Raw genomic sequence first — 13,749 nt, forward strand, 5'->3', positions numbered from 1 at the left:
AAGCATGTGATCTACCACTTGAGCTATACCCTCACCCCCCTTATTTCAGTACATTTTAAATATAAGTTCTTTTTTGCATATGCAATTTCCAGAAAAGGGTGAAGGCAATTTATATTCAAGTTAATTAAGCGACATACTTTTTAAATGACAGATGAAAATAATTTAAAATACTGACCTTGGCCTCAGCTGGCAAGTAAAACAAAGATTCCCTGAAAATTACTACCAAAGACATCAGACGGGAACATTCCATGTTGAAAGGAACCACTGAGGAGAAGATGAATATGGAATTGTAAACATTACTAACACAAAAATGTGTCCAGAATTGAAAAAAATGGAGAGAACGAAAAGATGAGTCAGGATGTTTGTGTTGAAGGCAAAGGGAGGAAACTCATGCACATTCTCTCAGCAGTAAGCTGGTCCCACAGCCCTGCTACTTGAGGTCACTAGACAGAAAAGTCATCTGAAAGACCAAGTTATTAAAATAACATTTTTTCTAATTTTATACTTCACTTTTCCCCCTTTGATTTTATAAGGAATATAAGGCTTCATGTGGAAAAGCTCCAAGTTATACAACAGTATATATAAAAATTGTTTTTTTAATCACCCAATATCCTGCCATCCACAGGCAACCACTATGCAGTATTTGAGTCTTTTTCCTGTTCATTAAAAAATAATAATAATTTGGAACATTCTGTACATATAATTTCTTTTAAATTTCTTTCTCATCAAAATGTGGTTTATGAAGAGTTATTAGTGACATGAACTAAATAGACATGCTGAAGAACATTTTTTCCCTTTAACTGTACTGAAGGTTACACACATGTGGAGAGTCGTGGGGGTCTCTGAGCCCAAGGATCTGCCACCCAAGGAACATGAGAAACCCAAGGTGAGAGTGTGGTCACACGCTTCCTGCCAAGGCTGAGGCGGACATGTGACCAAGACACAGAAAGAAACACTGAGTATAGATGCTTTTCTCCTGAGCGTGACTGGTCTGACTGAAAATGTGGACCATGTGCTGTGTTGCGTGGATGAGCTGAACTCTGATCCAGCTGGGGTCCAGAACACTGTGATGGAGGCTCAGAAGTCATGATGCAGTTTAAAGGTGTTCCTGTGAGTCACAGAGCATCAGTTTCCCCATTTTGTACTTTGCTGTACATCACCTTCTAGAAGCAGAACAGGTAGCACAGTGAGAGTAAGGAGTTCTGCAGCTTAGTGGCCAGATGAGCTCAAACTACCAAACTCCAATTAGACTCAGTTCTATCAAATATAAAATGGGAACAATGATATCAATCTCAAAGAGTTATTGGAGGATGACCTAGACAACGCCTGGCACACAGCAGTCAAAATGAAGAATATTCAACACAAGAGCATTAGTATATCTTGCTAACCACTAAAATACCCTATTTCAAATTTACTTTTTTTTTTTTAGCATTTGTGCAGGGGGTGGGGAGTGGGGACAGCTTTTAATTACCTTCAAAGCAAAGCAAATCTAAGACTAATCTAAGAGCTATGCAAACAGCATGTTTAATTCACAAGATTGGAGATGCTCCACTCTGAATGCTAACGACCTGTCTTCCTACAGCATGTGTAACAACATGAGCTTCCACAACAGGTCCATTCTCAACATCTGTCAGCTCAGTTTCCACATCTGTTTTCAAAAACATGTATCACCCAGACAGAATTTTGATGAATGAGCAATAGCTGCATCAAAACCCTAAATGTGTTCAGTCGCTTTGATGTGCTGCAGGAAGGCAGGAGTCAGGCTGAGAGATACAAAGTGGATTCCCCGGGAAACAAGCTTCTGGCCTGTGCTGTGCTGCAGGATTAACAGCTCTACCTCTGAGAGTCCTATTAAAATGCCTCCATGCTATGGGAGGTGACCCCAGGATGTACCAAAACCATTAACTCAGTGCACCTTGGAAAGATCTTGATTCCAATCACTATTTGTGAGGCTGTAATAGGATATTCGTTGGTCTCAATTATAAAAGGAAAGAGAAATCCCAGGATAGGGAATACACACTCATCAAAACAAGTAGCTTTATCCACACATCAGGGCAACAAACAGAAAATAACTGAGCATGAAGTCCTAAAGTTCCAGGGGGAAATGACAGGTGACATTTTATCTTAGGAAAAACCCATGGACTGACTCAAGCAGGAGGAGCTCAGGCTACTGTGTCCCCATCCTAAAGATGATGCCGGCTACTCCCATCTAGGATGAGAAACTGCATCTTAAACAAGATTTCGGGGGGCAGGGGAGGCTGTGGGCAGTGTCATTGCAACTTCCCAGTTCCTACTGAAACAGCAGTTTTCACAGTCAGCCATCATTATTATTGTTGGTGTTGTTCTGTGTCTGGATTCCTAGTTTACCCTAAAAATTCAATGTATTGTAAATTTCAAAAGTCCAATGTGCTGGACATTAATGAATTTTAGTTCAAACAGCAAGGGCTTTAGCATGATATAGATCAATATAATCCCAGCTCAACCATTTCCCATATGTGTATCTTAAAGGAATAGTCATATATCTCAGTTTCCTTAAAATCATCTGACTTTACAGTAGAAATGGGCTGAAATAATGCTCAGCATAAAATGTGATGAAAACAGGAACTTTGGGTCATTGTTGTTATTGTTGTTGTTACTGTCGTTTCATTACAACAGGGCCTGGCGGAGAGGAGACTGAAATGCCAAATGCACACAGAACTGCTGGGACCATGAGGGTGATGCACAGGATGGCGCCGGCACAGAGCCCAGTGCAGGGCACACACATGACACACGGGAGCCCAACCCCGCAAGCTGTGTCGCTACTGCACTTCTCCATGAGTGGGGACAAGTGAGGGTTGACTTAGTTGAAGAGCGCTAACAAGACAAATAATGGCATCCAAGATTTATCTCCCAAATAAAACTCTTTCAAAATGACTAAATAAAATACCTAAGAGAAAGGTTTTCTCCTTTTTCCCTCACCAGCTAGCTTATCCTTCCTGATATGTAGGTCAAATGGACTAAATAGGTCAGGTGAACCTTTTTATAAAGCATATTTAAAAAAAAAAAGTCAGCCTAACAAAGAAAGAATTATAACTAATTTACTACATGCAGAGAGGTATTAAGCTCTGGGATCTGTTTTGGGGGCAGTGACAAGATATCTGAATGCAGAATTGTTCGGCTGATGTTCTGCTCGGTCCATATCATGCTCATCCATCACAGCTGGGTCTATTTGAGGAGAAAATTGTTTCACATTCCTTCTTTTGCTCAAGAAAAGGGCAGTCTGTTCACTACCTCATAAATACAAAGGAAGGAGACCATCATTCTCAAGGATGGAAATCACCCATTCACCACACATGGTAGAAGACTTTGTCAGGTGTCCTAAGACCACTGTAACCCCCCCAAACTTGTGAGAAGCTATAGTGCACACACCTTCTCATGTAAAACATGTGTTCTGACATACAGAGGCAACAAGCCTGTGTCTACATGTGGATGCTGGATGGTCAGCCAGGCTCACTCATTAAGACCTTATACAGCAGCAACAGAAGGCTTGGCAAAACTACTATCCACAATGGTCTTGCCTTTTAGGGTTACTCTCAAATAATTAAAATTGCAAAGGGTGGATAGGCAAAATGTTAACGTTGAATTTAACACAGCCCGTCGCATGCTTCAAAGGAACCCGAGTTGCCCTACAAAGGCAATATTGTAGATGTTTCCAAGACTCACTCACAAGCATAAAAATAAAGTAGTCAACCCTTAATTGTACATAACTTTCCATAACCAAATTTTTCATTCTGGTCAAGTCTCAAGAATGGTTGATATAAAAATTGCTTATGCACTTAAAAGATTCAGATGTTAGGAAATAAACCCAACAATGACATCTTTCTCTGCTCTACAAAGTGAGCTGCACTACAATCTTTTCATTTGAAGGCAAGATTAGTTTGCAGTCCTGCAGAGAGCAAATTCCTGTCTCGAGCTGTCTTTTTAGAAGCTGTCAGTGTTAAAATGCTGTTTCTGGTTAACAAAACCCATGTGCCCACATCACCGTGAGTTAGAGTTCTGAGAACACCTGCCACCAGTGGAGTTTATTTAGATGATAGATTTACGTGTCTCTATGCTCCTCTCTGAGGCTTTTAGCTGTCTCTGGCATACCAACTGTTTGTCAAAGCTTTTCAGAAGATCTGACAACAGGCAAGCGTGAACTGAAGGCTGACAGGTCCTGCAAGGCTGTGTGAGAGTATTTTTAAGCTTAACTTAAGAATACTTCCTCCATTCTCTTGCAACCTATTTCTGCCAAGGACTTAAATAACCCAGACATCATTTTATAGTACTGCACACATTTAATTCCTCTGAAATGGAAAGCAAAACAATATAAAAACCAGATTGTATATCTGAATTGAGACAATGGTTTTCATAGAAAATACTGGACACGACTAACTTCTGCACAATAGTGTCTGCTTTCAGCCTTTGAGAAGATCAGAAAGCTTCCTGACTCAAAGGTGAATATAATTTAGTAGCAAAGAGCACGGGATTTAGGTCAGGAGGCCAGGTTTATCATGGTTCTTCAATTATTATCTATAAAACATAACCACTTTATATCTCTGATTTCTCACCTATTAAATAAAAGTTGACATCATCACTTCATGACAGTTAAGTATTGAAACTTATTCAGTGCCAGCCATTGTGCTAACGCAACAAATATCTCATTTAATCTTCAATGAGATAATGATTATTATGATGAAGCAGGAGAAACTAAAGTTAAACCCTTTCTTGGGAACGCTTTTGGCAGAAAGATTTCAGCTATGGAAATAGCTACCTGATGTCAGAACTTTCTGAATGGAGGGAGATCTATGTGAAAAGCCTTCTGAGTGGAAGATGTGAACGTCCACAGGAGGATGCAGGCAAGTCATGGACTCAAGTTCTCACTTCCCAGAACATTCTCCTTTCTATGTCATCCACATTCTTTCCTTCACTTCCTCTCCTCCCATCTTTCTTCACCACATTTCCCCTTTCCCTGTACTACTGAGCCATCATTTGTTCCCACAGTTAATCTACTAACATTTAAAATATGGTTTTATACTTAATGTTTTAATTGCAATGTAATTAACATAGAATAAAAGTCACACTTTAATGTGTGCACTTCAATATATTTTGATGAAAGAATAGTCATGCAAATGCCAGCACAATCAACGTCTACAACAATTCAGGGGCTGGGTATAGCTCAGTGGTAGTGAGTGCTTAGCACACATGAGGTCCTGAGTTCAATCCCCAGTACCTCCACTAAATCTGAAAAAAAAAAAAAAGAAAAAAAAAAAAGATACACAACAATTCCACCAGCAGAAAACATTCCCTCGTGCCCTCTGCAATTAACCTGTCCACCCAGCACAGTCCCTGGCACTAATCTCGTTTCTGGTCCTTAAAAGTTAATTTTTCTCCAGAGTGCAACATGAATGGAACTGCACAGTGTTGAGCCTTTTGAGTCAGGCTTGTTTCAAGTAGCATAATGCATTTAAGCCACTCATGTTAATGGTATCAGTAGTTTGTTCCGTCATGATGCTGAGAAGTAATACATTGTATGGATGTACCATGGTTTGTTAATTCATTCTCACTGGGTTGTTTCCAGATTTTGCTGATTATGAACAAAGCCACCATAACTATTACTTACAGATTTTGTATGAACACACATTTTCATTCCTTAAATAGACTCTTAGGAGTGGGATTGCTGGATGGTATGGTAAATTGCATGTTCAATTTAATAAGAAACTGCCAGACTGTTTCCCAACAGGGCTGTACCATTTTGCATTCCCACCAGCAGGGAAGGGGGGGTTCCAGTTGCTACACATGAGCATCACTGCTCAGTATTGTCAGTTTTTATTGATTTTAACTTTCCATGGATGTGTGGTGGCATTGCATTGTTTCACTCGCTTTATCCAATGGATAATGTCATCAAGCATTCTGTCCTCTGATGAAGTGTAAGATCAAATTTTTGCACAATTTTAATAGAGTTGTTTTATGTCAAGTATCAAGAGTTCTTCTTACTTTTACATATGCCATAAACCACAACACATTGCTATTAATTTTGCTTTACCTCCCTTTTAACCATTTCCACAGAACTACATTTCCTTGTAATAAAATGATAGCTATAAATGTGACAAAATTGCATAGAACTAAATGCACATAGTGTATGTCTGTTTTTGCTATTGTACTATAAGTTATGTAAGATGTTACCAATAGGGAAACTGGGTGAAGGGCACACAAGAGTCTTTATACTATCTTCACAATTTCTTGTTAATCTGTAATTATTTAAAAATCAAGAGTTTTTTAAATTAAATAAGCATGAACTTTACTAGTACTTAATTATTTATAATATTTTATGTATGAGAAAATCTGTTTCAAGTGATAAAAGTAAACTTAAAAGCAAAGTTAATGACATTTATTCATAAATTTATAAACTACATAAATATTGCTATTTTATTTTCATATAATGTTGTTACAGTAATGGTATTACTAAGGTAATATACTCATAATAAAAAAACAATAAGAAGGAGTGGGGAGAGTATAGCTTAGTGGTAGAGTGCTCACCTAGTAAGCATAAAGTCCTGGGTTCAATCCCCAGTACTTCCTTTAAAAAAACCGAATGAAAATCTAATTACCTCCCCACAAAAGTATACAGCACTGTGTGTCAATTATATCTCAATAAAACGGGGAAAAAAAGAAAGTATGATTTTTAAAACAAAAACAAAACCAAAAACCAATAAGAAGGAATGTTTATTGAGCACTAATCATGGCCAGGTACTGGGTGAAGTACTGTAGATGCCCTACCTTATTTGACACTCACAACAACAATAGAAGGTACTATTATTGTGATTCCAATTTTACAAACTCTTACTGAAAATGTAAAGAGTGAGAAAAGAGTTTCAGATAGAAACTGGGGGAACGTAACATTCAGGAGACAGAGGAAGAGGAGTCGGCAAAGAAACCTGAGACCAAGAGACCAAAGAGAAAGAAGGAATACCAAGAACAGCTGTCATGAAAATGAAGGACAGACTTCCAAGGAGGATGACATATTCTCAAATAACTGGGAGGTGGCAGAGCTGACATGCGAACCCAGGTTGTTAGACCCCAGCACTCGGATGCTTTTTTATCACATTCAAATGCTTTTACACTTGCACCAAATGGTACAGCAGAGGTCCAGTCAGACCTACCTTTATGCAATACAAGTGATTAAGTTCTACTTAAACTTAAAAGAAACTTTAAAAATGCAGCCTGAAAAATTTCTGAGCCAGTGAAATAAACAAAGGTGTGTGAAATATCATGAATGTTGGTAGGTTGATAGGAAGACCAAAGGAAAGGAAAAACCTGACTACCCTTAAGAGAAGGTTGATATTCTTATAAAAAAGACTTACGTATATGTGTCTGATTATCATACGTATATAGTATGCGACTGAAACACTCTCTTAATTATAACACAATATGATAAAGCACTATATCTTTCCAAGCAGTTTTCTCCATAGAAAAAAGTCAGGAATCATTACTTCCTTAGGCTAAACGTGATGACTTCTGTGGAATGGTATGAAGGTAGAGATGATTTCAGTTTGTATTTTATACACTTCAGTATTAAAAAACAAAATTGACAACAAGCATGTTGCTTTTATAACTAAAACTACAGGTCTCTGAAAATAAAATTTAAAAATAAGAACCAAGAGCCTTATATGATTTATATATTAAAATTTGAACATTAAATAAACAAGTCACAGTTCAACAGTACAGTTCAGCCTTATCTGCTATGGAGATGCCCTGCGCCTTGTGTGTCTCAGGCTGATAACCTGAACTCTCAGCTCGGCCTGTCATTTTCTCGGAACGTCTCTGGGAGAAATAGAATGTGATTAAGATGAACACATCAGGCTTGCTTGTTTGCCTTCCCCAGTATAGGTGGGCTGTCACCTTCTGAGCGCACGGCAAGTTGAGGTTAAAAGGCTGTCGTGTCTTATCTATGCAGAATGTACAGTGCGGTGTGTTAGGTGCCGTGGCTGCAGGACAGGGCTCCCCAAATCAGCATGTGGCAAAGGGCGCAGAAACAGTAATACTGTCAAGGACAGCAAAGGGAGACTCAATAGCTCTAAGGCTATCACTAAGATAAATGGAATTTTGAAATTAAATGGTGATTGCCCCTGTCAAAATGAGAAGCCTGAAAATGCACATATATTAGCTGCTGGGCCTGCCAGGAAAAAGAGTGATTTTTCACATTGCTGGCTTCTTCATGTTCTAATTATAAAAAAGGATTTTTGGAGAAATAGTATCTAAGAGTTAAAAGTATTTAAATTTATTTGTTCTTTCTAAAAAGATTTGGGTCCCTGATCCCCTACCCTTACTTCTGCATTGCCCTGCCAACTGCAATCTTCTGTAATGTTGCATTATTATTTGAAAAGCATTTATGAATTGTTTTGAAAAACATACGAAAGGGATAATATCAAAGGATAATTGCCTCTAGATGGCTTCTTCCTAGATATATTTTAAAGAAAATTTCTGTAGTACACTGAGTTTATGCTTTTTACTGTGTACTTTAAAACTAACAACAACATAATACCTCAATTCATTAAAAAAATATTGTGGTATTTAAAACAGTATGTATTATGAAGAACAGTTTATTATTATGAATGTTTCATTATTCATAAGATATTTCACTTTGTTGTGAGCTATGAATTTGAAATTTTATGTTAACTTGCCACTACTTAACTTTTTTAAAAATTTTTTTATTATTTCTAAAATGATTTCAAACTAATTTCATAATATCTGAAAAAAATGTTCTCCTCTGATATTTTTGTGTATCTGTTAGACACTATCTACACTAGATAAATATCCTGATATTAGGCAACAGTAATGCTTAATACATCTCTTTGTGAAGAAATGCCTTAGAAGAATGCTTTAATCCAGCCCTTACCTTCTGCCTTCCAAAACTACCAGAAGAACTAATGACGTCCTTGGACGATCTATGTCTAAATCCTTCCAGGAGGTAAACCTCACGGGAGGGATGACCCAGGGATGCCAGCCAGCTGTCACCAAGCACCAAACACTAGGATCAGCTCCCCAAGTATTTACTGAATAAAAGATTGATAAATGAATGAAAGAAGTGCTCTTTATCCCACAATTTTCCTCAAAACCTTTAAATGACACGCTGGAATCTGCAAATTATGTAATGAAAGATGACTTGATTACAGTTTCAAGTATATGTTTTGTGGTAGAAATTATCCTAAGTAGATCCCCACGATTGTAAAGAAAGCTGTTACTCATTCAGTGCCCTCAAATCAACAGCTGTCAAATACAGAGCTGTGACAGCACTGAAGCTAGGAAAAGACCACTGAACAGACCTGGGGATCAAGTCGTGCTTTTTCTAGTTTTTTAAAACTATAGTGGCTGACTTATTACATTTCACACCACTTAGAGTTTTTAGAATTAAATATGGGTCAACAATCACTAAACACATCAACAAGTGACACTCATTGAAATAAATCATACCAAATGGCCAGCATATTATAAGCTGCTGTGACACTACCAGTGCTTTCATAAATAAAAAATGAGAATTAAACTTTCATAGTAAAATATTTCACCAGACTAGATTGCAAATTTTGACACAGTCAATTCATCATTGTAAAAATCAGAAGAGGCTCAGTCGGCTCTGGTCAGAAAGCTCATTAGTCTGTTAAAATTATACCTTTGCCAGGATGTCATGATTCTTTTTACTGAAAAATAAATGTTATTTAGTGAAAAGATTTCACAATATTTTTTTTGCTTTGTCCAAAGAAATAAGTGTTTAAAATTGATGAATTTTTAAAAAATCAATTATGAGCAACAGATGGCTCTAAGAAAAAGAACTTGGAAGTTTTAATTAACCTTAAGCACTAATTTTATAATAAAAAGTGGTCAATTTAACTATTTTTCCATTTATTTAAAGTATAAAATATTTTCTTTCTGAAGAAAGATGGAATATGTTTTATATTCTGAAAAGAAAAAACACACAATTTAAGAATTTATCTTAAAAGCAGTTTTCTCTCAAAAACTAAGTGAAAAGATAATTTTTAACTAAAATTAACCTGCTATAGCAACATGGATGGACCTGGAGATCATCACACTAAATGAAGTAAGCCAGAAAGAGAAAGAAAAATACTGTATGATACCACTTACATGTGAAATCTAAAAAAAAAATGACACAAATGAACTCTTACAAAACAGACAGACATAGAAAACAAACTTATGGTTACCAGGGGAAAAGGGGGTGGAGGGATAAATTAGGAGTTCAGGATTTGCAGATATTAACTACTCTACATAAAATAGATAAACAATCAGGTCCTACTGTATAGCACAGTGAACTACATTCAATATCTTATAATAGCCTATAATGAAAACGAATATGAAAAGGAATACACACACACACACATATATATATAACTGAACCACTATGCTGTACAGCAGAAATTAACACAAAGTTGCGAGCCGACTATACTTCAATTTTTTAAGTCTTTTTGAAATAATTAATTTAATTAAACTGAAATTAAAGCTAAAAGCCTTTTTAAAATAACTACCTCTTCATGAGTCTGTGCAAACCCTCATGATTCTTACTGCAAATCCCCTTTCACGTGTGGCCACTCGCCTTGGCAACAACATCCCTGTGTAGGCTGTTTTCACTCGTTGTAGGACACATTTATCTTCCATGAGAACCCTGGACTTTCCTTCTTGCTCATCATTTTGCAAATCAAACTAATTCATTTCTATAATTTGTTTTCCTTTTCAATGTTTTTTATTTCTTTTGCTCTGAGAGAAAACATAAATGAAACTCCCAAGGCTGACTCTGTCCCACCTGCTAGTACACTTCAGAAAGAGTAGAGAGGTAGACATAATATTACCAGGAACCTAATTCACATTCATACAAAACGCAGTTGTCCCTGTATTATTGACCAGTAACAGTCACTGAACATCACATGCCTCCAGCCCTAAAACCTAGGAGCAAGCGGGTAAACAGCTACAGACCCCCAAGAAGTAGGATTCTGGCACATCTCTCTCCTGGACAACAAGACCTCAAATAAAGTTTGCCCAAAAAGTACCTCCCCCTCAATCCCTTGCCCTTCCAGTGCCGAAGAGCCCTGTACTTGGCATGACTGCCCTCCCAGCTGCTTATGCCAGAACCCCAGTTTCCTCCACACCTAGTCCAAGCCAACCCTGCCTCTGACCAGTGCACTTATCTCCATTGCAGGGTTCATGTCAAAATCATCTTCCACATGACTCCCTGCCTCCAGTCCTGCTTTCTTCAATACACTCTCCTCACCAGAAGCAGAATACCCTTCTGAAACACGAATCTGACCACATTCTTTCACTTCTTAATGGGCATTCAAGGTTCTTCAGTGTGTTCAGGGCAAAGTACAAAATCCTCTCGGACAGCACTGTCCAGTACAAGTAAAATGCAAGCCACATAAGTGATTTTTGATTTTTTAGAAGCCACATCAAAAAGCAGATGAACAAGGGGAGAACGGGGAGTTACTGCTGAATGAGCACAGAGCTTCCATTTGGAAAGATGAAAAAGCTCTGGAGACAGAGGAGCACGAGGATTGCATAACAACTTAATGCCACTGTACACCACTGAACTGAACACCTAAAATGATTAAAGGGTTAAGTCTTATGTTAAATATATATAACCACAATAAAAAAGAAACAGGTGAAATTAATGTTAATAATACATCTTAACAAACCCAAAATACTACATTTTGACACGTAACCAATATAAAATTATTGAGATATTTTACATTCTTTTTTTTATACTAAGTTTTTAAAATCTACTGTGTATTTATACTTACAGCACATCCCAATTTGGACACTAAATTTTCAAGAGTGTTTGAAACATAAAATGTGAACCTACCAAAACTATAGTTGTATTTTATGTGTTTATGCTGCTCTAGTTTTGAAAATTTATTGAAATTAAATAAAATTTAAAGTTCAGTTCTTCAATAACACCAACCACATTCCAAATGCTCAATAGCCATAGGTGGCCGGTGGCTACTGGACCCGACAGCACGGTTCTAAATCAGAGGCTTCCTCTTCTGAAGACACACTTCTTCCTCCTCATACCTCATGCTCCGGCTCTGCTGAAATCTCACTTCCTAGACCTTACCGTTCTCTCCCACTTCCAGGGTACTGAGCATCCTGACCCTTCTGCTGACCTGACCTCCAGCAAACTCTTCTCATCCCTCAGGTCTCAGGTGAGACACTGTTAGGCACTGCTTCTTCCAGGAAGCTTTTCTACAGCCCTCTACCGCCAACCCTCATGCCCCAAATCGAGTAAGGTCCTTCACTGGGTTTGGATTTTTATCACAATAGATCTTCTCATACTGCTTTGTAATTGCCAAATTTTCAGTAACTGCCATCATTCTGTAATATCTATAAAAGCAGAAATAAGTACATCTATCACCTAACCACATGGCAAGTTCTAAATAAGTATTTATTCAACAAAAGGATGAATAAACAAATGAGGAAGCACCAGGAACCTATGAATATGTAAATATCTATCTGCTCTGCTGCTGACTGGCCAGAAGGCAGTCTGCAGAGATTTATGCAGCAACCATTCTGCAAATGTTAGCCATGAGCAATGACTAACTCTGAAGGCAACTACATGCCAGGCCCTTCACTTCCTCATGTCATCCCCACAGGTACCCTGGTTCACAGACGTGGTTCAGAGAAGTTAAGCTGCACAGCCAAGGTTGCCGAAGTGGAGGACGCAGGACTCAGTCTTAATCTGGGGCCTGCGCACTCAGTCTCACTGTAACAGAGGCTCAGAACAGCATGAGCCAAAGGGCAATACAGATGAATGCACAGAACCTTTGATGTTTAAATGAATAAATCCAAACCGAGCAGTTATCTGTATCTCTGAGCGCCTGTTACAAAATGACATCACTAAAATTGTGGGAACATGCCTAAAATACACCATGCTAACTTACATTAAATTGATTACAAGTACAAAAAGATTCTCACTTTATACATAAAGCATTTTATAACTTTTTTGTTGAGTTGTAAAAGACTCTCCTGAGGGTCTAAAATATCAGAAAAACAAATAATAATGAACCAATTGTTTTACAACAATGACTGTACCTTTTGAAAAACTAGAACCTCTCTGCTGTCAATCACTGTCGACCAAGCTAAACCCCACAGATTGTTTAGAGCCATCTAGCAGCTGCTTCAGTTTGGTAAGCGTTTTTGTTGGTACTGACCCAGTCAAAGTTGGCATAAAAGGGGTGATCCCATCTCTGGACCCTCGACCTCAGCTCACTCACTCAATTAAAAATCCGTCAGTAATCACTACTCACGCAGACAAGACCAGGAAAAAATGGACCATTCAGCAACACCAGCTAAAAAACATGGTTATGCTCTCATAATACTCTTTAACCATAAACTATCTGAAGTCCTACTTATCTATTTAAAAATGGTTTTAAAATTAGTCCTCACGAAAGATGAGCTCAAAACTAAAAAATCTAAAGGCTCCAATCAATTTCCTTTCACCTCATAGTTCTTTCAGCAAATAAAGAAAAATCTATAGTAACAAGATAACATTTCATGCATTTACACATTTTCTCCTACAGACATCTACAGCCTTCAGTAAGTATATTATTTGTAGTCATGCCCATCTGACATTTTCCATTTTTCTCAAAAGATTTTATGGTTTGGTATTACAGCAATATACAAATTTGACAGCCTGCAATAGGATCTAGTCCCTGTAGCAAATCATTCTGA

At 37.7% G+C, this 13,749-nt stretch overlaps 1 protein-coding gene across 4 annotated transcripts in view; it reads right to left on the minus strand.

Annotated features, from left to right (window-relative positions):
- Positions 1-13,749, minus strand: part of KDM4C (lysine demethylase 4C) — a 360,071-nt gene that overhangs the window by 84,641 nt on the left and 261,681 nt on the right. The gene's annotated exons all lie outside the window — the stretch shown is intronic.

The sequence above is a fragment of the Vicugna pacos genome, chromosome 4, assembly GCF_048564905.1.
Source record: "Vicugna pacos chromosome 4, VicPac4, whole genome shotgun sequence".
Taxonomy (NCBI): Eukaryota; Metazoa; Chordata; class Mammalia; order Artiodactyla; family Camelidae; genus Vicugna; species Vicugna pacos.